This window comes from Dasypus novemcinctus, chromosome 3, assembly GCF_030445035.2.
Source record: "Dasypus novemcinctus isolate mDasNov1 chromosome 3, mDasNov1.1.hap2, whole genome shotgun sequence".
Taxonomy (NCBI): Eukaryota; Metazoa; Chordata; class Mammalia; order Cingulata; family Dasypodidae; genus Dasypus; species Dasypus novemcinctus.
This window is the reverse complement of record NC_080675.1, coordinates 92,065,631-92,092,038: the sequence shown is the minus strand read 5'-3', so window position 1 is coordinate 92,092,038 and position 26,408 is coordinate 92,065,631. Positions and strand designations below refer to the sequence as shown.

At 41.3% G+C, this 26,408-nt stretch overlaps 1 long non-coding RNA gene across 1 annotated transcript in view; it reads right to left on the bottom strand.

Moving 5' to 3' along the window:
- Positions 1-23,339: 23,339 nt before the first annotated feature.
- Positions 23,340-26,408, bottom strand: part of LOC131277962 (uncharacterized) — a 114,182-nt gene continuing 111,113 nt past the window's right edge. The window contains exon 3 of the long non-coding RNA XR_009185042.2: positions 23,340-23,545. This is a non-coding gene — a long non-coding RNA (uncharacterized lncRNA). The remainder of the gene's footprint in view (positions 23,546-26,408) is intronic.

Sequence of the window (26,408 nt, the reverse complement as noted above, 5' to 3'; positions counted from 1 at the left end):
TTCTTTGAGAAGATCAATAAAATAGACAAACCCTTAGCAAGACTAACAAAGAAAAAAAGAGAGAAGATGCAAATACACAAAATAAGAAATGAGAAAGGAGATATCACTATTGACTCCTCAGAAATAAAGACTATCATAAGAGGATACTTTGAAAAACTATATTCCAAAAAAAATGACAATTCAGAGGAAATGGACAAATTCCTAGAAACACATAAGCAGCCTATATTGATGAAAGAAGAAATTGATGATCTCAACAAACCAATCACAAGTAAGGACATAGAATCAGTCATTAAAAACCTCCCAAATAAGAAGAGTCCAGGGCCAGTTTCACAGGTGAATTCTACAAAACATTCTGGAAAGAACTAACACCAATCCTGCTGAAACTCTTCCAAAAAATCAAAATAGAAGGAACATTACCTAACTCATTCTATGATGCCAACATTACCCTAGTACCAAAGCCAAACAAAAACACCACAAGGAAGGAAAATTACAGACCAATTTCTCTAATGAACCTAGATGCAAAAATCCTTAACAAAATACTTGCTAACCATATTCAACAACACATTAAGTGAATTATACACCACGACCAAGTGGGATTCATTCTGGGTATGCAAGGATGGTTCAACATAAAAAAAAATCAATTAATGTAATACACCATATAAACAGTTTGAAGGAAAAAAAATCACATGATTATATCTATAGATGCAGAAAAAGCATTTGACAAAATACAGCACCCTTTCTTGATAAAAACACTGCAAAAGATTGGAATACAAGGAAATTTTCTGAACCTGATAAAGAGTATATATGAAAAACCCAAAGCCAACATCATTTACAATGGTGAAATCCTAAAATCCTTCCCTCTAAGATCAGGAACAAGACAAGGATGCCCACTCTCACCTCTTCTATTTAACATTGTCTTAGAAGTACTTGCTCGAGCACTGAGGCAAGAACCAGGTATAAAAGGCATTCAAATTGGAAAGGAAGCAGTCAGAATTTTGCTATTTGCAGATGACATGATCCTATACATAGAAAACCCTGAGAGGTCTACAACAAAGCTTCTAGAACTCATAAATGAGTTTAGTAAAGTTGCAGGTTATAAGATCAATGCACAAAAATCAGTAGCATTTCTGTACACCAATAATGAGCAAGCTCAGGAGGAAATCAAGAAACAAATACCATTTACAATCGTCAATAAAAAAATCAAATACCTAGGAATAAATTTAACTAAAGATGTAAAAAACTTATACACAGAGAACTACACAACACTGTTCAAGGAAATCAAAGAAGAACTAAATAAATGGAAGAATATTCCCTGTTCATGGATAGGAAGACTAAATATTGTTAAGATGTCTATCCTACCAAAACTGATCTACACGTTCAATGCAATCCCAATAAAAATCAACACAGCATTCTTTAAGGAACTAGAAAAACTAGCTATGAAATTTATTTGGAAAGGAAAGAGGCCCCAAATAGCTGAAGACATATTGAAAAAGAAAAACGAAATTGGAGGAATCACACTACCTGACTTCAGAACATACTACAAAGCTACAGTAGTGAAAACACATGGTATTGGCACAAGGAGAGACACACAGACCAATGGAACCGAATTGAGAGTTCTGATATAGATCCTCATATATATAGTCACATAATATTCAATAAAGCCACCAAACCCTCTCAACTGGGAGAGAATGGCCTATTCAACAAATGGTGCCTAGAGAACTGGATATCCATATGTAAAAGAATGAAAGAGAACTACCACCTCACACCTTATACAAAAATCAACTCAAGATGGATCAAAGACCTAAATATAAGAGCCAAGACCATAAAAACGTTGGAAAGCAGTGTAGGGAAGCATATACAAGACCTTGTAATAGGAAATGTCTGCATGAACTTCACACCAAAAACACGAGCAGCAAAAGAACAAATAGATAAATGGGACTTCCTCAAAATTAAAGCCTTCTGCACCTCAAAGGAGTTTGTCAAGAAAGTGAAAAGAGAGCCTACACAATGGGAGAAAATATTTGGTAACCATATATCTGATAGGAGACTTATAACCTGCATATATAAAGAACTCCTATATCTTGAAAATAAAAAGATAAACAACCCATTTAAAAATGGGAAAAAGATTTAAATAGACACTTCTCCAAAGAAGAAATACAAATTGCTAAAAAGCACATGAAAAAATGCTCCAAATCTCTAGCTATCAGGGAAATGCAAATCAAAACTACAGTGAGATACCATCTTACTCCCATAAGATTGGCAGCTATGAAAAAAACAGAAGACTACAAATGCTGGAGAGGATGTGGAGGAATGAGAACACTCATCCACTGCTGGTGGGAATGCAGAAGGATCCAGCATTTCTGGAGGACAGTTTGGTAGTTTCTCAAAAAACTAGCCATAGATTTGCCATATGACCCAACAATTCCACTGCTGGGTATATACCCAGCAGAACTGAAAACAAGGACACAAACCAATATATGCACACCAGTGTTCATAGCAGCATTGTTCACTATTGCCAAAAGTTGGAATCAACCCAAATGCCCATCACCTGATGAATGGATAAATAAAATGTGGTATATACATACAATGGAATACTACTTGGCTTTAAGAACGAATACACTACAAACACACATGATAACATGGATGAATCTTGAGAACCTTATGTTGAGTGAAGCAACCCAAGCATTGAAGGACAAATACTACATGACCTCAATGATATGAAATAAGTAAACCAAGCTGCCTCAGACAGCTAGAGACTGAATGATAGGCTTACAGGAAATTGGGGGGTAGAAGAAGGATGTAAGCTGACACCTGCATGGGTGAAATCTATGATAAGCTGGAGGTAAGTATTTGTACAAGGAAGGGATAAAATGGGGGCATAGGGTTACCTTTGGGTGGGGCTTTGTGAGCTTGAGGGGGGCTAGGGATGGGAGGATGGGTAATATTGCCCAAGAAATTGGGGGGAGGGTGGGGCAACAAACAAACATAGGAGATTGTCAGGTATTTGGTTGAGTATAATGCTGAGAAAATTTTTCAAAAATATAATAAGGAAGGTTACTTGTTTAAGATGCTTAAAGGGGATAATCTGATGCAGGACCGGCTCCTAGAGAATATGTGAATGCTCACTTTGCCAGGTGGGTTACATCATTGGATAGAGACCCATATAATGAGAGTGAAGGTATACCCACATCCTGGGGAGGACTGATGCCCTCAAACAGAGGGAATTGTATCTCTCAAGAGAAATGGTGGCTCCCAGTGCATCAGGGCAGTTGAGCTTGTCAAGCCCTCAACACTGTTGCAAGTATGTCTGAACATGGCCCTGTAAGCAATAAAGATTGACTGTCACAGTAGGCCCTAAGGGGAGGGGGAAAGAGGTATTGAATAGATGGAACCAATGTAATTGTGTGGGCAATAGAAGTGTTCCACAAGAGTACGCAAAGATGGATATAAGACATGTAAAATTACACCAAAAATATATCGGGGCTGATAGGCTAAAATGTAAATCATAATTTAAACATAAGATAACTAAAAATTTAGAAAATCATATAGTCTAAAATATAAACCACAATGTAAACACAAATGTTACCTTGTTTGAAAGCTATTGTCTCAATATCTGTACATCAGTTTCAGTAAATATAGTATGAATATGTAAAAAGATTATTGCTCTGGAAGGGAAAAGGTTTTATGTTGGATATGTCGGAGTACTGTATATTGTATATATGAACTACTGTGATCTAAAACTCTTGTGAAGATAAGCTTAATAATTAGAAAAAAGAAAAGAAAAAGATAGGACGTAGACACTGAGGAAAAGACGTAAGTAGTTGCCTTGCCAATTTGCATACAGGGCAACACTTATTGCAGTGATGGAAGGCAAAACATCAAAAACAAAACTTTTGCATTTTTAAATTTTTTGATGCCCCAATTTATTTATATCTTAATTTTTCTAAATTAATATGTATTCTATATCTAACCTTTAAACTCATCGCTATATTCCATTTTACAATTAATGGAACCTGGCAATATATTGGGCTTCACTTTTCAGGAAGTTTTGGATCACAGAGAGGTTCAACAATGGCAGGGGAGGAATACTGGTGTGGGATGTTACTGACAGGGGACATATGGTTGGCAGGGAGTCCTACAGGGCATATATCCAGGGTACATAAAAATGTTTGGATATTTCCATAGTGGATACAATTAAAAACAACAACTGAGGGAGTGCTGAGTTCCTAGCCAGGAGAGCTCTATCACAGTCCCTAAAAGAACAACAACAATCCCCCAAGTGCAACAGCAAAGACCAAAAAAGAAGGAAGGTTCAACAATGAGCCCTTGATACTAATGACTATGCTTGTGAGCCTGTGTACCTGAAATAAGAAAAAGGCCTAGAGCTGTAGGGTGCCTAAGAGTTTCCTCCTGAGAGCCTCTGCGTTGCTCAAATGTGGCCAATCTCGAAGCCAAACTCAGCATGTAAATGCATTGCCTTCCCCTCAGCGTGGGACATGACTCCCAGGGATGAGCCTCCCTGGCACCAAGAGACTACTACCAAGTACCAGCTGATGATGTAACTAGAAAATGACCTTGATCATGGCAGATGGGGTTCACTGCCATGTCAGATGGCCCTTCTTTGGAGCTGGTGTTTCTGCATGATGAAATCAGACTCAGATGGGATCTCTTTTCACAAGACTTTCATGCTACTTTACTGGAATTGTAATTGGTGTTGGGGTTTAAGATATATTTAGGGGATTTGAATCTCTGGACTGACAATATGATAGCCAGGCCCTGAGCCTCAACAGACTTCAGCTCCTACAATCTGATTTATTAGATTCACCTCACTCAGCTAAGATGGAGTTGAAGAAGGACAACCACCACACCATGGAGCCGAGAGCGCCTACAACTGAAAGCAGGAGTATTACATCCAGTATCCATGTGGAATCTGAGCCTCCTCTTGACATAGAGGTGCAACGGACACAACCAATCCAAGGTCCACAGAGAAAAGGTGGCATTGGAGTGGGAAAAGTGGACATGGTGGCTGATGGGTATGGGGAATGGCATGAAGAGATGAGATGTGGAGGCACCTTTGGGACTTAGAGTTGCCCTGGATGGTGCTTCAGGGGCAATCACCGGACATTGTAAATCCTCCCAGGGCCCACTGGATGGAATGTGGGAGAGTATGGGCCATGACGTGGACCATTGACCATGAGGTGCAGAGATGCCCAGAGATGTACTTACCAAATGCAATGGATGTGTCATGATGATGGGAGTGAGTGTTGCTGGGGGGTGAGTGGTGGGGTGGGGGTGATGGGGTTGAATGGAACCTCATATTTTTTTTAATGTAATGTTTTTACAAAATCGATTTAAAAAATTTTTTTAAATTAAAAAAAAAAAGAAAATGACCTTGAATAAAATGGTCAACTCGGACCAGCAGAATATCTCAATCTACATATAATACCAGGAGTTAAAAATGCTTTTGACCCGAATCAAGGGGGAAATGGAAAGGGCAAATGAGTTTATATGGCTATGAGTCTCCAAAAAGAGCTGGGAGGTTATCAGAGGGGTTGCCCTTATGCACACCTCAGCAGAGTTCCAGAGACAGATAAAGTAGATGCAACCCCAGGTATTGGTTCTTCTGAGGGCTACAGAGACCCACAGGTTCTATGGTCATGGCAGATGGAGTTCAGTGCCATGTTAGTTGGCCCTACTTTGGAGTTTGTGTTTCTGTGTGATGGAGCTGGACTCAGATGTGATCTTTTTTCACAAGCCTCTCCTGTTACTTTTACCAGAACTGTAGTTGGTGCTGGGGTTTAATATATACCCAGGGGACCTGAATCTCTGGACTGACCATATGATAGCCAGGCCCTGAGCCTCAACAGACTTCAGCTCCTACACTTTGGTTATTGGACTTACCCCACTCAGCTAACATGGAGTTGAAGAAGGTCAACCACCACACCATGGAGCCAAGAGTGCCTACAACTGAAAGCAGGAGGATTGCATCCAGCATCCAGGTGGAATCTAAGCCTCCTCTTGTTACAGATGTGGAGTGGACACAACCATTCCAAGGTCCACAGGATGGAGGAATAGAGTATGGATTAGAGTGGACTTACTGATAATCTATTCAGGAACTTTTGTGATTAGTAATTGAAGAAAATGTGGCATTGGTGTGCAGAAAGTGGCCATGGTGGCTGCTGGGGGTAGGAAATGGGAGGAAGAAATGAGATGTGGGGCGTTTTCAGGACTTGGAGTTGTCCTGGGTGGTGCTGCAGGGACAATTACCAGACATTGTGTGTCCTCCCATGGCCCACTGGATGGAACGTGGGAGAGTGTGGGCTATGATGTGGACCATTGACCATGAGGTACAGCGGTGCTCAGAGATGTATTCACCAAATGCAATGAATGTCTCATGATGATGGCGGAGATTGTTGCTATGGGGGGAGGAGTGGGGTGAGGGGGATGGGGGGTATATGGGGACCTCATATTTCTGAATGTAATTAATTAATTAATTAATTAATTTTTTTAAAAAAGGTCAGTAGGATTGGAAAGGAAAAACAGTATCAAAAGGAACTTTTTTCTGTATAATTTTAATTTTTTTTTTAAGATTTATTTATTTATTTAATTCCCCCCCTCCCCCGGTTGTCTGTTCTCGGTGTCTATTTGCTGCGTTTTGTTTCTTTGTCCGCTTCTGTTGTCGTCAGCGGCACGGGAAGTGTGGGCAGCGCCATTCCTGGGCAGGCTGCACCTTCTTTTCACGCTGGGCGGCTCTCCTCACGGGCACACTCTTTGCGCGTGGGGCTCCCCTATGCGGGGGATACCCTTGCGTGGCACGGCACTCCTTGCGCGCATCAGCACTGCGCATGGGCCAGCTTATGACCAGAATGTATTTATGTATTACTTTGTCATTAAAAATAAATGAAATTGAATTAATTTTAAAAGAACATCTTGTTCCACAGGGTGCTGGTGATACCATCTGGGAATTAGACATTTTTTAGGTCCCCTGACTCAGGAGTATACCCAACTGTTTTCAGCAGAATTTGTCAAATGAAGCTATTAGTATTTCAATCTATTTCCTATCTGTACTATTTATCTTCTATTCCCATTTTTCTTCTCCTTCCCAAATTTAAATCCCCACCTCTGGTCCCTGAAACCTCAAGCTTTATGGATCTGCTCCCCCTTTACTGTATCTAGCCAGTACCACACTCACACTACTTTTCTAGAACTTAAATTTTTTAAAACTTTTAAATACTCCCAGGTATGACTTGTATATTAACTATATTAGCAGTTTCTCCATTACCCTTTTTAAAGTTGCTTTTGAGCAGCATTTTTCCAATTGTAGGTCTCAATCATTAGTGTGTATGTAATTAATGTGGTGGGCCTCCATCTGCATTTATTTTTAAAGAAATGAAATAGAAAAGAAAATGTGAGAATGCATTGAAACTATAGTCACAGCAAAAGTTGTTTTGTGAAATTTTTGTTTAATTCTTGTCAGTATGTGTGTATACAAGATTGCAATAGAAAATGTGCTTCTTTCTATGGATTGAAGTATAAAAAAAGAGGAGGAGGAAAAGGAGGAGGAGAAAGACCAAGAAACACTGCATAAGAGAAAACATTTAAAATAATCTTGATGCATTTTCCTTTTTTTCTTTCTGATACTTACATAATGCTTATTTAATGACAGGCCAACCGATTCTTAACTGTGTAGGCCTGGAAATGTCAAGTAACTGTAATTTTTACTAACAATGACATTCAGTCATTCAGTCAAGCAATTTTATTTAGCACCCCTTATGTGCTAGGTCTCAGTGAAAGAATCTTGAAAATTCCAGGAAAAAAAACCCTAATCCCTTTGAATGGCACAATGAACAAAAATAAACAAGATCTTTGAACAGAGATTTAAGCTGGTTTTATAACATAATGAACAAAGGGAAGTTTCCAGAAAGAACAAGGAACACTCAGGGATGCATGTATCAAGTCTCACTGTTTCTCTCCAGAGCAAGGTGGGTGGCCCAGATGGGTTGCAAGAGCAGAACAGGCCATCATGATAGTACCCCAGTCCCATCTCAGCATTGGATCCCCTGCGGGGAGGGATGTGAAACTTCTGGGCCCGGGAAATACTTTCTTCACCTGGACAGGTACCTCTTGCTTATACAGGTGGCTCAAAATATATGGGAGGTGACATTGCTTGGTATCTGGAAAGACTATATGTGCCATGCTGTTCATCCATGCTGACCCAAGCTGAACTACATGGAAGTTGTCAGATTATGTCGTTTATAGCTAAGTGAAAGGTAAGAAAAGGGATAGTCTTGGAATGAACATAAGTTGTAGATATTGTGGCTGCCATGATCTAGTCAGGAAAAAAACGTCTTAACTGGGAGTCAGGAAACCTGGTTCAAGTTTCACCCTCTTCCCTAAATTACAGGGCCTATGGCCAAAGCCCTTCACATCATTAAGCCTGGGGATCTTCGTCTGCAAACTTTAGAGGTCAAAAACATGATCTCCAAGGCCTCTTCCAGCATCTAGCTTTTATAATGGCCAGATGTTCTTGATTGACACTAGAAAAAGTATAAATGTTAAAGCAGGATTTCTTAACAAAGGGTCTGTGAGCTTGAATTGAAATTCAAATAAATGCTTTTCTTGTGGGGATATGTTGGTGTGGTTGTGGTACATTTACTAAATAATGCACTGTACAGTGTGGACTTAGTAAGGGGTTCATGGTTTTCACCTGACTGGCAAAGGGGCCCATGGAACAAAAAATATTAAGAACCCCTGGCTTAGAGAAAGATACAGAGATTTGGATCCAGATGGGCGGTCATGAAAGCTGTACATTAAAATAAAATAATATTAAGGACTAATTGGGCCATGCACTGTTATACTGCTCTCCCTGCTTCCTAAAAGACTGAAACATTCATCGGTAAGCATGAATGTGGCCACCAGGTGGAAAATCCCTGTGTTTAGAGAAATGACAGCCCCCCAAGACGGTAGCCTCCTCTGGCTCCACAGTAACTTATTTGCAGGAGGGCACCTGTATTGATCTGCAAAAGGGACACCAATACAAAGTACCAGAAATCTGTTGGCTTTTATAAAAGGGATTTATTTGGGGTAAAAGCTTACAGTTTCAAGGTCATGAAAAGTCCAAATTGAGGCACCATAAGAGATGCTTTCTCACCAAAGTCAGCTACCATTGATCCTGGTGTGCTGTCGTGTGGTGAAGCAAGATGGCCGTTGATCTCTGCCTGGGTTTCAGCCATCCCTTCTGGGCTCACCCTTTCCTTTTGAGCTCTGTGGCTCCAGCCTCTTGAGGCTTCATGCTTCAGTGATACTGCAATCGTCTTTTTTTCTGGCAGGGGCTTGTTTCTTTCCCGGCCTCCTATATCAGTCTCAGCTCTTCTGCTCTCTTCCCCATTTAGCTGTAAGCTATCAGCCAAATGGCTCACGTCTCCCTGGGGCCTCAGCTATTTGGCCTTCTTCCGTCACACAACAGAGCTCAATGACAAGAGCTCTCACTTCCTGTGTCTGTTTGTCCCTGTGAGTCTGTTTATATCAGACCCAGCAAGGAGGAAGGGACTCAACCTGAGTTGCCCCTTACTGACATAGTCAAATCAAAAGCCCTAAAGCAGGGTTCATAACCTTTTTTGTTCCACAGATCCCTTTGCCAGTCAGGGTGAAAACCATGGACCCCTTACTAAGTCCACACTATACTATGTATTATTGAATAAATACATCATACCCACACCAACACTTCCCCACAAGAATGTTTTTTTTGAATTTCAATTCAAGCTCAGGGACCCCTGGTTAAGAAACCCTGCTCTAAAACGATCTTAACAAAGGACCCTCAACTTAATTTAATGCAATCAAAGGGTATCACACCCAGGGAACAGATTAGTTTATAAACATGATCTTTTCCCTTTAGGCCTCATAAAATAATCTCAAACTGCCACAGCACCTTTGAGGCTATTTTAAAATATCCTTTCTCTATAGACTTTTTTTTTTCAGATTTATTTTACTATAGATTCTTTTTTTTTTTAAAGATTTATTTTTTATTTATTTCTCTCCCCTTCCCACCCACCCCCAATTGTCTGCTCTTAGTGTCCATTCGCTGTGTGTTCTTCTGTGACCACTTCTATCCTTATCAGCGGCACCAGGAATCTGTGTTTCTTTTTTTGTTGCTTCATCTTGTGTCAATTCTCCGTGTGTGCGGCACCATTCTTGGGCAGGCTGCACTTTCATTCTAGCTGGGCAGCTCTCATTACGGGGCACACTCCTTGCGCGTGGGGCTCCCCTATGCGGGGGACACCTCTGCGTGGCAAGGCACTCCTTGCGCGCAGCAGCACTGCGCATGGGCCAGCTCCACACAGGTCAAGGAGGCCTGGGGCTTGAACCACAGACCTCCCATGTGGTAGACAAACACCCTAACCACTGGGCCAAGTCCGCTTCCCTTATAGATTCTTTAGTTGTCATAAAAATAGATCTGTCCTATCATATGACAGATACCATAGGGCTTTGGAATAATTAAGCTCAAAATAGGGAGGGATTGAGACCCAGATAAGCAATTAACAGACTCTGATTACCACTCCATAATACTTAAAATACTATGTACTTTTATTATATAAACCCATCACTATTCACTCATTCTTCCAAAATAGAAATAGCATTCATTGTGGAAAAACATTGAAAACCTACAATGTACTAGGCAGTGAACTGGTTACTGAGGGAAAACTTACTTTAATCAAGTTCCTGCCCACACAGATCTTACAGGCCAGTGGGGAACCATATATTAAGCAAATAAATACACAAATAAATATTTAAACTTATTTGAATATTTAAATTACCATAAGTTCAATGAAGAAGTTCAGAGAGACCTTGTTTTATCAAGAGAGTCAGGGGAGGCTTTCTTGGGGGAAAATAAAATTAAGTTGAGGCTTAAAGGATTAGTGTGGGATAGACAAGGAAGAGGTACATGAAGAGACTTTAGGCAGAGGGAACATCATGTTCATGTCTTGGATGTGGAAGAAGTTTTTGCTTAAGAGAACTAGAAAAAAGGTCAGTGCTGCTGAAGCATGGAGGTAGTTACCCTCACAACCAATCAGTCACCAACCCCTACAGTTTTTGTTGAGAACCTAAATGTTTTTTGATAGTTATGGCAGTTTGAATTTGGTGAATCCCAAAAAAATTATACTTTTGAATTAATCCATTCTTGTGGGTGTGAGACCCTTTGATTACATTAGATTCAATTAAGGAACATTGATTAGATCACTTGATTGATCACTTTAGGGCTTTTGCTTGGACTATGTCAGTGAGGCATGACCCAGGTTAGGTCTCTTCCCTCTTGTTGGTTCTTATATAAACTGAGAATATATGGTAAATTTTGAACCAGCTATGTGTGAGAGAGGACTCAAGGATCACTAGCATAAAGTCCCCAAAAGGCTGTGCCAATGGAGCAGTTCAAGGCTCAAGAAACCAGCCATATGCCTGATCAGCCACAGCTGAACCCTGGGAGTCAGTGAGCCTTGAGGGGAACGCAGTGACTGCAGAGATCTGCTGCCATCTTGCCTTGCCACCTGGCAGGACACCAGGATCACCAGTAGCTGACTTTGGTGAGAAAGCGTCTCTAATGATGCCTTGATTTGGACATTTCATGGCCTTAGAACTGTAAGCTTTTACCTCAAATAAAATTCCCATTATAAAAGCTAACACATTTCTGGTGTTTTTACATTGGTAACCTTTGACAAACATAGAGTAAATACAGCTAAAAGCATCTCTTAACTGGGCTCCTTCTGCCTTCCAGTCTTTTCTCACACTGTTCTGTCTTTGACATTGCTACCAATGTACTAAATGGATAAGACCATGGGTTCTGGAGACCGATGGCCTGGGTCTGAGTCCTGACTTTGCTAATTGCTCACCATGATGTTGGGCAAGTCACTTGTCATTCTTAATTTCCACAGTTAAATCTGGTAAAAAAAATAGTCCTTCCTGTACCAAGCCGTGACAACTTAAAGAGACAATACAGCAGAGCATGTATAGCTCAGTGGCTGAGCACCTGCTTTGCACATATTAAGTCCTGGGTTCAATCCCCAGTACCTCCTTTAAAAAAAGAGATACAATATTCAGGCAGCAGGTACAAATCTCAGACAACAAACTCAGGTATTCAAGAAATGTGCCTCTATTTTCCTGTAACAAAAATCAAGTTTTACTTTGAGTCAACCACCATTCTGCCAGCTGCTAGAAAGCTAATTTCAATCAATTCAATGTTTTCATTTCAGAGGACTTCTGAGGGCCACAGGATTGGTCAGGGAGGAGCTGAAGAATATGGTTGTGTGTGAGCAGTTTATTTCAAAATGTCCACAGGAAGCATTAGCATGTGAGGGGTGAAGTGGAATGTGGAAGGGAGGGAAGCCAGTAAGGGGACCTTGAAGAGCAAGTAACAGCTTTGGGCTACTGGCAGGGTTGCCACATAAAATACAGGAAGCCCAACAACATTTGAATTTCAGATAAACAATAAATATCTTTTTATTATGTGTATGTCCCAAATATTAAGATGAACATGCTTATTCTAAAAAACTTTTCATCATTTATCTAAAATCTAAACTAGGCATCCTGTATTTTCATTTACTAAATCTGGTAACTCTAGCTACTGGGGCTCAGTCCCCTTTAAACCTTTCATGGAATATGCCTCAGAAGGGGACTATACAATAGAAGTGTCCCAAATGATAGGTAAAGAAGCTGGAATATTTATCCACCCATGCCCCCTCATCATATTTGGCCTCCCCTGCTTCCACACTGAACAGCCTCTGGCCAGCCAAAAGCCCTCGGACTTGTCATAAGTACCTTGTCTTAAGATGCTATCTAGGGAAGCGGACTTGGCCCAGTGGTTAGGGCGTCTATCTACCACATGGGAGGTCCGTGGTTCAAACCCCAGGCCTCCTTGACCCGCATGGAGCTGGCCCACTCACAGTGCTGATGCACACAAGGAGTGCCATGCCATGCAGGGGTGTCCCGTAAGGAGAGCCGCCCAGCACAAAAGAAAGTGCAGCCTGCCCAAGAATGGTGCCGCCCACAGGGAGAGCCGACACAACAAGATGACACAACAAAAAGAAACACAGATTCCCGTGCCACGGACAAAGAAGAACATGCAGCAAATGGACACAGAGAGCAGAAGGGCGGGGAAGGGGAGAGAAACAAAATAAATCTTTACAAAAAAAAAAAAGAAAGTATATGACTAGCTGCGAGTAGTGTCCACTCCCAGACTCCCTAAGTTCTGACCGTCCACAGGACATCTCCCACTGCAGTTGTTCTCCCTTGCACTGCCCCCAAAGATGCAGAGGTCAGCCATGAGCCTTTGGCTAGTTCCCTACCTGGGAACTCAGTCTTCTCGGCTCTTCTGGGTCCAGTAGAAGAAGGAAAACCTATTTAAAGCAAGTTCCCCCTAAATACAATCATTTACAGAGATGGCAATTCATCCACAGTAAAGCCGAACTGTTGAATTATTTGCAGAATGGTTTCGTTCATTGTTGTCTTGCACCTCTCCACTCCACAATAGTATTTTGGCTTGACTTGGCATCCCCAAGAGACCCACTGAAATGTTTTCTCAGTGACAAAAATGTCAGACCTTTACACCCAAAGACAAATTCTAACCAGCACCTTTAACAAAACAGAAAAATTGCTGGCATTTAAAATTTGTTTTCTTCATACTTTTTACCCTTTGAGTTTTCCAAAAATATAGAGGTTCAACCTCAACTGGAAAAATCAATAAAAATGTTTTATAGAGTTTCCTGGGAAATGAAGGTTATATATATGTATATAAATTTTTTTAAGGGTTTATTTATTTATTTATTTCTCTCCCCTTCCCCCCCCCTCCACCCGGTTATCTGTTCTCTGTGTCTATTTGCTGCATCTTCTTCTTTGTCCGCTTCTGTTATTGTCAGCGGCACAGGAATCTGTGTTTCTTTTTGTTGTGTCATCTTGCTGTGTCAGCTCTCCAGGTGTGCGGTGCCATTCTTGGGCAGGCTGCACTTTCTTTTACGCTGGGTGGCTCTCCTTACAGGGTGCACTCCTTGCGCGTGGGGCTCCCCTCGTGGGGGACACGCCTGCATGGCAGGGTACTCTCTGCGCTCATCAGCACTGCTCATGGGCCAGCTCCACACGGGTCAAGGAGCCCTGGGGTTTGAACTGCAGGCCTTCCATGTGGTAGATGGATGCCCTAACCACTGGGCCAAGTCCGCTTCTGAAGGCTATATTTTTAATACTTCAAGGTTGACATAGTTTGTGAAGAGTAAGTGAACATTGAGGTTAAATACAGAGAAAGTCTAAAGAAATGGGAGAGGTATCTATTTGAGATTGAAAGGAAAAAGGCCCACACAAGGAAGAGTGGACCGCCAAATTTTAAAGCTCATCAAACACTTTGCCCTGCTCTTTACTTAATAATTTACAAACCTGCAGTCCTGAGAAGTAGATGATTTAGCTAAAAAGAGACATGTAATTAGTGGCAGAGACAAGTGAGTAAATCATATCTCTTGGTCCACTATCTGTTTTTTTTCCTACCATATCAAGTTGCCTTCAGCAGAAGACAAGTGGGCAAGGCAGTGGCAGGGATTTCTTAAACAGCAATTTCAAACCCTCCCCAAGAAAGATGTGAAATCTGGTTCACATTTTAACTTTGAACACTTTGGTGGAAAGGGAGGGAGACACCTCAGGGAGATGTTAATGATTTGGGAGAAGAGGATCTATTGCGCTGGAATCAGGACATCTGGCTTCTCTATAGATCGGCTGCAGCACAGCTATATAGTATCATGGATACTGTAATGGAAAGCTTATTTCTATTTAACTTGTGGTGAATGTTTTACTGTATTACAATATTCTGATACTTCACAAATGCTCCTCTGAAAGGAAAGATTCAAGCAACGGGAAGGGCTTGATCCCCAGATGCCACAGCAGAAGTGACCTGTCAAGGAAATCACCACGTTGGCCACAATCAGGCAGCTGTGGGATCAGAAAGGTGCTACCACAGCCAGTTTCAGAAGACACCCTGGGCCACCATTCATGCCTTACTACATCCATAAATGTCCATACTTGGAGATTTGTGTATTCTTTTTAAACCAATAATGATGGGCATCACATTTCTATAGCATTTAGATTCCATTGGATATGTCTAAAAGAGTTATATAACAGTTTTATTTGAAAATATGAATATTTTAAATATGCCAGAAATTACTTCCTTTACAACAATTTAAATCTAGATGTTAACTGAAGAATGAGTGAGAATGAACTTGCTTTTCAGAATTCTTCCAGGAGCTGCATGAGATTTTCAACAAGGGTGCCAAGTACATTAAAGGGAAAAAGAATAGTCTCTTCAAAAATTGGTACTGGGAAAACTGGATGCCCCCATGCAAAAGAATGAAGTTAGACCCCGGCTCACATCATATCCAAAAATTAACTCAAAATGTGGACTCAGATGTGACTTATGCCACCATGACTCTTCTGTCCCTTCTATTTGAACCTATAGTTGGTGCTGGAGTTTGTAGGTGTACGCCTAAGAGACTTGAATCTTTGGGCTGTCCATATGCCACCTGGGCCCTAAGCCTCAGCAGAGTTGCAACATCCTACTCTCCAGTTCATTGTACCAACCCAGAAGAACTAACAAAGAGGTGAAGATAGGCAACCACCATACCAAGAAACCAAGAGAGTCCATAACTACAAGCAAGAGAGTCCCAACAATCAGCCATATGGGATCAAGGCCCCCTCTCAATTAGAGGTGGAGTAGCATCACCATACCAGAATCCTCAGAATTGGGGAATAAAATATGGATTCAAATGCACTTACTGGTATTCTACTATAGATTTATTAATATTCTAGCAATGGAAGAAATTATATCCTTGATGTGGAGATAGCGGCCACTGGAGGTACTGAAGGCAGGGAGAGGGAAAAAGAGGTCTAACATGGGGACATGGAATTGTCCTGAGTGACACTGCAATGACAAATACAGACCATTATATATTCTGCCATAACCTACAGAACTGAGTGACAGAGTGTGTAAACTACAAGGTAAACTATAATCCATGCTTAGTGGCAATGCTTCAAATATGTTCATCAATTGCAATGAATGTACCACACCAATGAAAGAAGTTGTTAATGTGGGGAAGGGTGAGAAGTATGGGGAGTGGGGCATATGGGAATCCCTTATAATTTTTGTGTGTAACATTTTGTGTAATCTAAGTATCTTTTTAAAAGATAAAAATTATATTAAAAAATTAAAATATAAAAATAAATAAAATTTAGGACCATTAAAAAAAATTAACTCAAAATGGACCAAGAATCCAAACATAAGTGCTAAACCCATAAAACTCTTAGACAAAAATACAGGGCAAAATCTTCATGATCTTGGATTTGGCAATGATTTCTTAGCTCTAACAACCAAAGCACAAGAAAAAAGAAAAAGATAAACTGGACTTTTTCAAAACTAAAACTTCGTATGCCTCAAAGGACATTATCAAGAAAGTAAAAAACAACCCACAGAATGGAGAAAATAATTGCAAATTATATATATGATGAGTTTCATATCCAAAATATATAACGAACTTCTACTCTCAATAACAAAAAGACAAATTTTAAAATGGGCAAAGCCCGTAAGATCTTAGCTCCTCTCAACCTGAAGTACAGTGGACATGATTATCGAAATCCTCAAGACTGTGGCATGAACAAACATAAGGGTGGAATGCAATCACAGACCAAGGTAGGCTTATTGTTACTGTAGTGACAGAACAACCGTAACATTGATATAAAGACGGTGGTTACCAGAGGTTCTTGGGGCAGGGAAGAGTCACTGGAACATCGTGCATTTTTAGAGCATTGGAATTGTTCTACATGATATTGCGATGGCACTTACAGGCCATTATACATTTTGTCAAAACCTATAAAACTGTATAGTACAAAGTGTAAACCATAATGTGAACTATAGACCTTGGTTAATAGCAGTGCTTCAATACTGGTTCATCAATTGTAACAAATGTACCACACTAATATAAGATGTTATTAATAAGGGAAAATGTGGAAGGGGGAGAGGGTGGGTTATATGGTAATCCCTTATTCTTTTGATATATAATAACTTTTCTGTAATCCAAAAATTCTCTAAATATAAAGTTTATTATAAAAAAATCATAAAATTGGGCAGATTCATATATAGTTGATGGGAATACAAAATGGTGCGATTCCTTTGGAAGGAAATATGATAAAATTTAGCAAAGTTACTGTCATTTCTAGCAACTTAATCCAAAGACACACTGACAAAGACTATGAAAAGATACATAAACAAGCCTATTCGTTGCAGCAGTGTTTGTAATTACAAAAGAATGGAAACTACTCAAATGTCCAAAAAGAGAGGACTGATTAAATAAACTATGGTCCAATAACCCTCCCCCTCCCACATACACAAACAAACAAAATGGGCAAAGAACTTGAATAGACATTTCTCCAAATAAGATATATAAATGACTAATAGGCACATAAAAACTTGTTCAATATGATCATCAAGGAAATGTAAATCAAAACCACAATGAGATATCATTTCACACCCACTGGAATGGCTACTGTTTTAAAAATGGAAAACGAGGAGAAATAAGAACGCTGTACATTGTTGGCAGGAATGTAAAATGGTGCAGCCACGTGGAAAACAGTTGGTGGTTACTCAGAAAGTTAGACATAGAATTATCACATGACTCTGCAATTCCACTTCTAGGTATATACCCCAAAGAATTGAAAACAGGTACTGGAACAGATATTTACACAACAAGGTTCACAGCAGCATTATTCACAATCACCAAAAATTGGAAACACTAAAGTGTCAATTGACAGACAAAAGAATAAACAAAATGAGTTGGGTTAAACAATGGGAATTCATTTGCTCACAGTTTGAGCCTGATTAAAAGTCCAAAAACAATCATGGCGACATCAAGGCAGTGCTTCCTTCCTGCAGACTGTGGTGTTCTGCAGCAGGATGCTGGCAAACTTTGGTCCTTAACTTGTCACACGGTGTAGCAGTTTGATATGGTTATGAATTCCCAAAATAGATATTGGATTGTGTTTGTAATCTGGTCTGTACCTGGGCATGATTAAGTTATGATTAGGGCTTTGATTGGGCCACGTCATTAAGGCATTGGGGTGGGGATCAAGGGTGGGGACTCACAGATAAAAGGCATGGCAAAGAACAGAGTTGAGGGTTTTTGGTGTTGGAGTTTTGATGTTGGAGTTTGATGCTGAAGCCTTAAGCTGGAACCCCGGGAAGTAAGCTCACAGAGGAAACAAGAGCCAGCCCCAGGAAGAGAGGAACCCTGAATCCAGAGAGAAGCAAGACCCTGGAGACAGGAACCCAGGAAGCCTGAACCCTCACAGATGTCAGCAGCCATCTTGCTCCAACACGTGAAAATAGACTCTGGTGAGGGAAGTACCTTATGCTTTATGGCCTGGTATCTGTAAGCTCCTACCCCACATAAATACCCTTTATAAAAACCAACCAATTTCTGGTATTTTGCATCAGCACCTCTTTGGCTGACTAATACACTTGGCAGCTTCCCCTGGCCTCTCCATTCTCATCAAGGTTCCATTCAATTTCAGCTTCTTGCTTCTGTGGCTTTCTCTCTGTCTGAATTCCACTCCAATTGTAAAGGACTCCAGTAATAGGATTAAGACCCATCCTGGCTGAGGGCCTCACTGTAACTAAAGTAATCTCATCAAATGGTCCTACTTACAGTGGGTTCACATCCACAGAAATGGATTAATTTTAAGAACATGGGAAGCAGATGTGGCTCAAGCAGTTGGGTCCCTGCCTACCACGTGGAAGGTCCTGGGTTTATTTCCCAGTGCCTCCTAAAAAGATGAGTGCACAATGAGCAGACAGAGAAATAAATAAATCTTTTTTTTTTATTTAAGAACTTATTTTTCTGGGGTACCTACAGTTTCAAACCACCACACTCGACCCTCTGGACCCCAAAAAGACATTTTATTTCTATATGCAAAATACATTCATTCCATCACAATATCCCAAAAGCCTTAAGTCATTTCAGAACCAATACTTAGTACAACCTTATCACAATCGGTTATAGCTGTGGTCTGTCCTGGGGCACAACTTTATTCCAGCTGTAGACCTGTTAAACCAAGAAAGCAAGTTATCTGCATCCAAAATACATTGGAGAAGTGAAGCGGACTTGGCCCAGTGGTTAGGGTGACTGTCTACCACATGGGAGGTCTGCGGTTCACACCCCGGGCCTCCTTGACCCGTGTGGAGCTGGCCCATGTGCAGTGTTGATGCGCACAAGGAGTGCCCTGCCACGCAGGGGTGTCCCCCACATAGAAGGAGTCCCATGCACAAGGAGTGCACCCCATAAGGAGAGCTGCCCAGCACAAAAGAAAGTGCAGCCTGCCCAAGAATGGTGCCACACACACGGAGAGCTGACGCAGCAAGATGACGCAACAAAAAGAGACACCGATTCCCATGCCGCTGACAACAGAAGCGGACAAAGAAGAATATGCAACAAATAGACACAGAAAACAGACAACTGGGGGGGGAGGGAAGGGGAAAGAAATAAATAATATTAAATTTTTAAAAAATGCATTGGAGGGACAAGCATAGGATAAACATCCCCATTTCCATAGGGAGAAATTGGAAGGAAAACAGGGATCATGGGTTCCAAACAATTCTGAAACCCAGGAGAGTATATTCCATTAGATTTCAAGATCTAAGAATCACGTGTAGAATGATATTTTGTCCTATGGTCCTGATGAAGTGGCAGCCTCACCCCTTCCAAGTGCTTATGCAATAGCCAGTTTCTTCCCAAACATTGGGGTGAAACCTCCACGTCTCCAAACAATGAGTTGGCAGCCAGGCTCTCCACAATCCCAGAGTACAGGCTCCACCCTCTCTCTGAGCACTGAAGCAGCAGCACTCTTCCTGAACAAAGGGGCAGAAGGCCCACCTTCTCTAAGCATCAGGGTAGACTCACTCTTTCCACACTACACACATGAATGGGTCTACTCTCAGGAAGATGTCTTCGGACCAGACCTTAGCTTCCATGGTTTTGCCCTTGAAGTGATTTTCCCTTCAATTTTTCCCTTCTCTGTCCCTTTTAATCTAGACTTGCAGAAGTTCTGTTTATTCAGATCTCACAAAAAAATCTTGGCAGTTTTGCATGTCACAGGTGTCCAAATGATCAAACAAAAGACTATCCACATATCTTTCCTGGATAACTGCATTTCCAATCCTGGCTTCCCTTGTAATGATTGTCTGGGCCCTTGTTCACTTAAACTCTCACATGGAGCACAGGTCTCTAGAAACTTGCTTTCAAAAAGCTCAGAATTTTCAAAATCATCAATTTCATGAGTACAGTTCTCAGCTTATCCTTTCCCCCTCACATTTGACTATAAACTGGAAGGAGAGGGAAGTGGATTTCGATCAACGGATAGAGTGTCCACCTACCACATAGGAGGTCCAGGGTTCAAGCCCAGGACCTCCTGACCCGTGTGGCAAGCTGGCCCACGCACGGTGCTGATGCACGCAAGGAGTGCCATGCCACACAGGGGTGTCTCCCACATAGGGGAGCCCCACACGCAAGGAGTGCGCCCCGTAAGGAGAGCTGCCCTGCATGAAAAAAGTACAGCCTGCCCAGGAGTGGTGCCGCACACACAGAGAGCTGATGCAGCAAGATGACACAACAGAAGAGACACAGATTCCCGGTGCCACTGACAAGAATCCAAGCGGACACAGAAGAACACACAGTGAATGGAAACAGAGAGCAGACAACAGGGCAGGGGGAAGGGTAGAGAAATAAATAAATAATACATTAAAAAAAAAAAAAGCTGAAAGGAGAAAATAGCCTCTCTACACTTAGTTTGGACATCTCCTCAGCTAATTACCCAGCTTCATCACTCTCAAGCTTTACCTTCCATCTTATATCAAAATTCAATTTTGCCAAGTCCTCTGCCACTTTTAAAGAAATATCACCTTTCCTCCTGTTTCCAATGTCACATTCATCATTTCCATCTAAAGCCTCATTGGAAGTATCATTAGCACCCATATTTCCACCAATAGTCTCTTCACAGCAATCTAGATCTTTTCTATCAAGCATTTCACAATCCTTCCAGGGTCTACCCATTACCCAATTCCAAAACCATTTCCACATTTTCAGTATTTGCAACAGCAGCACCCCGCTCCTGGCAACAAAATCTGTCTTGGTCAGGTTTCTCTAGGGACACAGAGCCAACAAGAAATAGATACAGGTGTAGGTATAGGTATAGGTATAGGTATAGGTATAGGTATAGGTATAGGTATAGGTATAGGTATACAGATATACAGGTATATAAATATAGAGATAATATAAATAGTATGAGATTTTTTTTATAGGAATTGGCTCACATGATTTTGGGGGTAGGCAAGTCCAAATTCTGTAGGTTAGGCTACAAAGTGGGAACTCTGATGAAGGTTTTGATTAATTCCCCAGGAGAGGCTGAAGTAGAGATAGAAATTTTCCTTTCTGACTGCTGACCATCAGTTCTCCTTTTAAAGCCTTCAACTGATTGTATGTGACTTCTCTCATCATTGAAGACAATCTCCTCAGTTGATTGTAGATATAATCAGCCATAGATACAATTAGTTTATTGATGATTGAAGTCCATGAAATATCCTCACAGCAACAATCAGCCAGTACTTGCTCAGCCAAAAAACTAGACACCATTACCTGGTCAAATGAACGTGAACTTTATCATCACACACACCACAGCATGGATGAACCTTGAAGACATTATGTTGAGTGAAATAAACCATACACAAAAGGACATATATTATATAATTGCATTTATATGAAATATCTAGATTAAGCAAATTCCTAGAGATATTTAGTAGATTACAGGTTGCCAGGGGCCAGGGGGAGAGCGTGAGTGGGTGTTAATTCTTAACACATGCCAAATTTCTGTTTAGGGTTATGAAATAATTTTGGTAATGGATGGTGGTGATGGTAGCACAACACTGTGAATGTAACTAATACCACTAAGGTACACACTTAAAATGTTTAAAATGGGTAATTCTGTGTTATATATGTTTCCACAATAAACTTTTTTTTAAGTTTGGGAACCACAGTTCTCCCTGGCACTATGATTATTTTGTACCTGTGACAGCAGTCTAGACAAAAGAAAATACAACCTAACACCAACCAGGGCTTGAGTTCCCAGTGCTCCCAAGGCTTGTTCTCCTCATTACATCATTCAGGTCTTTGCTCAGAAGTCATCTCCTCAAAAGCTTTTCTGACCCCTTTGTAAAGCAGCATGCTTCTGCCTTCTCTTGCCCTCATCTGAGTTAATCTTCTTCCCCGAATTTATCTCTGTCTGCCAATATAGTATGTATTTCTTTGTTCATTGTCTGCCTCCCCACTAGACGAGGAGTTCCTCAAGGGCAAGGCCTGCGTCTCTCTTTTTCACTTCAGCATCTCCCAAACCATGACTGGCAGTGAGTAGGTTGGGTCACCCAGCAGCATTCCAGCCCTGGGAGTTACTCAAAAAAAATTTTTTTTTTTAGTTAGGCTAGTAAAAAGAGTTTATTGAGAAATGAGAGAAAAGAAAGGAAGTACATACCCAGATGTGAATGTGGGCTCCTTCAGGCAGGGGACACTAAACTCTTGTAGCTTGGGTTCCATGGGAGATTATGCTTTGCCTGAGGGAACACACTCGGGCAAGATGTGAAAGGCACAAGTCTGGTGCAATCGTTGCTGCAAATAACCCAAACAACCCCACAGCAAGGCTTAACTGCAAAAGAAGCAGAAGTAGCACGGTCCCCACCTCATCTCTGATTTCCTCTCTCTGAAAAAGTCTTCATATACCAAGCATAGTTTGAACTATTGAGATAGTACTTTACTAACTTTATTTTTAAAATACAAATATGTTATAGGAATTTTAGAGAAAGAAAAGAATTTGCAATTACTTAGAAAACACTTCTGCCTGTTGATTGTGCTCCAGGTTTAGAGACAGGAGCTAGGTGTCAGGACGAAGTCTTCAGGGGCAGGGTGGGAGTGTCTGGGCAGGTACAGAAACATGTAACTCTACTTAGCTGGCGGAGGGTGAACTGTGGGGGAAAGTGCAAATAAGATGATGTCATTAATATAATGGACCAGTGTGATTTTCTGTGGAATGTCCAGAAAGTCAAGTCTGATTTAGACAATATTGTGACAAAGAATAGGAGAGTTAACTTAGAACAGACATCAGTATACATTCATACACTTACCCCAGTGCATTTGCACCCAAAATATCTGGAAATTCTCCTTTTCCCAGTAAACAGTTATAAGTTGGGGAGAGATCAAATGAATCTCTATTATATACATATACACTGTGGGTTTTTAGGGTCTTTTATTAAGAAGACCCAAATTCACCTTCAATCCATGGGCTCTGTGTCTAAGAACTGACTCAGGTCTGGAAACTGGACAAGGGATCATTACTCTCCATTGTGGTAGGTGACATCAGCTCCGGTTCATCCACTTTTGATTTTTTTCTTTGGTTATATGGATCAAGCAGCATCTTCCTCCTTGGCCGCCTATGAAGACACATCATGGTTTATTAGCCATTGCCACAGACACTTCTAGTCAAGACCCTGGCTGCCGTTCTAATTTTACTGCTCATTCTGACAACTATGTCTCCTTTTGCATCTTATAATTAAATGTTGACAAATGGACTCTGCTATTCTGGAATCCTATTATCCACATTGACTCTCGGAAGCCGAGTTCCATAGCAGTCTGTCCTACCTTTGCCCTGGCCTGCAGAGAGCAGCCACCGCTGAGCAGCTCAGTGACACCAGCCGCCCTAGCACTAGTATGTTCCTCATTGCTTTTGTATAGTAAGTGTCTTCTAAACTCTCTGGGGAATGTAATCAGTCGGTAGGTTCTCAATCTTATTTAATAAGCCCCTTATAGAATAACCATTTCTCTGAATCTTTTGACTACTTCTTAAGTACTCTGCTAAGGCATTTTCAGCATCTCCACTTTATTTCCTATAAGCTGTCATTTTTTGCAAGCTTTGAGGTGCCAATAAGCAACATGTTAGGACTGGTACCAGGTGTCTATACCTGGATATTAAATCCTGAGTCATCATATCAATAAATTCTCCCTTATTCAGACTTTTTTTGAAAAGATTTATTTATTTATTTATTTATTTCTCTCCCCTCCCCCCCCCACCCCGGTTGTCTGTTCTCTATGTCTATTTGCTGCATCTTCTTTATCTGCTTCTGTTGTCAGCGGCACAGGAATCTGTGTTTCTTTTGGTTGCATCATCTTGTTGTGTCAGCCCTCCGTGTGGGCAGCGCCATTTCTAGGCAGGCTGCACTTTCTTTCACGCTGGGCAGCTCTCCTTACGGGGCGCACTCCTTGCGCATGGGGCTCCCCTGCGTGGCAGGGCACTCCTTGCGTGCATCAGCACTGCGCATGGGCCAGCTCCACATGGGTCAAGGAGGCCCAGGGTTTGAACCGCAGACCTCCCATGTGGTAGATGGATGCCCTAACCACTAGGCCAAGTCCACCGCCTATTCAGGCTTTTAATTCAATCCCTCTTTGGTCCAGGACCCTTGTATATACTCCAAGAATGTTCTCTAGTTTCTGCTGGTATTATTTATTACTATCCACGTACTGCAACTTTATGTTGATTAATTTGTTTCACTCCTGAAGCACGATCAGAACTTCCCTAATGGACCATGTGGAGATTCGACCCCAGTTACAGGACTAGAAGCCAGGAGGAGGTGCAAACTTAAGGGACACAATTATCATCTTGCAAAGCATACACCTTGATCCCCAGTCAAGAGAAGCCTGCTGTCCTCTAGCCAAGAGCAGGGGGCAGGGTGCAGACTGCTTCCTCAGGCCCAGAGAATTCAGAGGACTCTTGGGAGTTCACGGTTGTCAAGCACATTCACCCAGATATTCCCATGCCAGAGCTCAACACCTTCCTTGCCAGGTCATGATTCTGGCACATGAGAGACTTCCCAAGACTACAAATTCATCCTGCTCATAAGGTCTGCTACTTCTGTAATTAAGCCCTGTCTCTGATCATCAGCATGACCTACCCTCCAACTATAAGAGATGGCATCTTCTGTAAATGCTGCTGAGGAGGTCTTCTGACTTTCTCACCATGCCTTAAACTGGTAATAGCAAACCTTAATTTTCTCTCTTTAATACATGAGTGGCAACCAGTGATAATCAGTTTATTGCATGTTCCCCCCTAACTCTCAAATACCAAAAAAGCCTTTCTCGTTTTTTTCTTCCATGTTTTGTTCTGACTTTCGTGCTGCTTGTTTACCAATGACACTTCTAGGCCTTGGGCACTGTGTGGTGACTTGCAATCTCTTGACAAATATTTGTTAGATTGAATTAATGGAACAGGATAAGAGTGTTTGAATTAAATGTACACACTTAACTGCCTTTGAATTCTTTTTAAACAGAAGCCATTCAGGGGGCCAGCTGAGCCAAAGGCAGAAAGAGACCAGCCCGGTCCATATTAGTTCCACATGGGTCCTGGGCCTATACCCTCCAGATTCCCTCTGTGTTGCCACAAATCCTGGGCCACTGGGCTCCTTCTATGATGCAGAGAGAAGAGTCCAGCAATGTGAGGATGTTGAAATCCACTGAAGGATCATGGAGCTCTGGCTTTCCGCAAGAGAATTGCATGGCAAAATATAAGAGAATTAATGATCTCAGACCACACATCCCTTTTACTTTGGTTGATAAATATGACCCTGTGTGTGCTGTCCTGAGTTCCTTGTGTATCACCAAGACAGAAGATCCTTGCTTGTCCCTATCACTGCAGAAGGAAGGCAGGCCATAGGTCCAGGAGGTGCAGAATCATTTACCTTCCTGTGAATACTGCCTCTGGGGAGTAGTCATTTGCTATTAAAGCTAAAGATACACATATTCTGTGAGCCAGAAATTCCACTCCTAGATATATACCTAACAGAACTGCATGCATATATGCACTAGGAAAAATGATAAGATTATATCACAGCAGCACAATTCTTTCTAGTAAAAAACTGGAAACAACTCAGATTTCCATCAACAGTAAAATGGATACATTGTGATATAGATACACAATGAGATACGTACCAATTAGCTACTGCTGCATAACAGACTATCTCAAATTTAGTGACTTAAAACCTCAAGCTTTTATAGAGCTCACAATTCTGAGGGTCAGCAATTTAAGCTGAGTCCTGTTGGGCAATTCTTCTGGTCTCAGCCAAACTCCCTTGTGCACCCATGATTAACTGTGAGTCAGAGGCTCTGAAGTACTAAGATCAGAACTGGTGCATTGTCACTTTGAGCCCATTTGATTGGCCAAAACATCCTACATTGTCAGCCCAGAGTCAAGGTAATGGAAAATAATAGATTCCATCTCTTGAAGGGAAGAGTGGTAAAGCCACA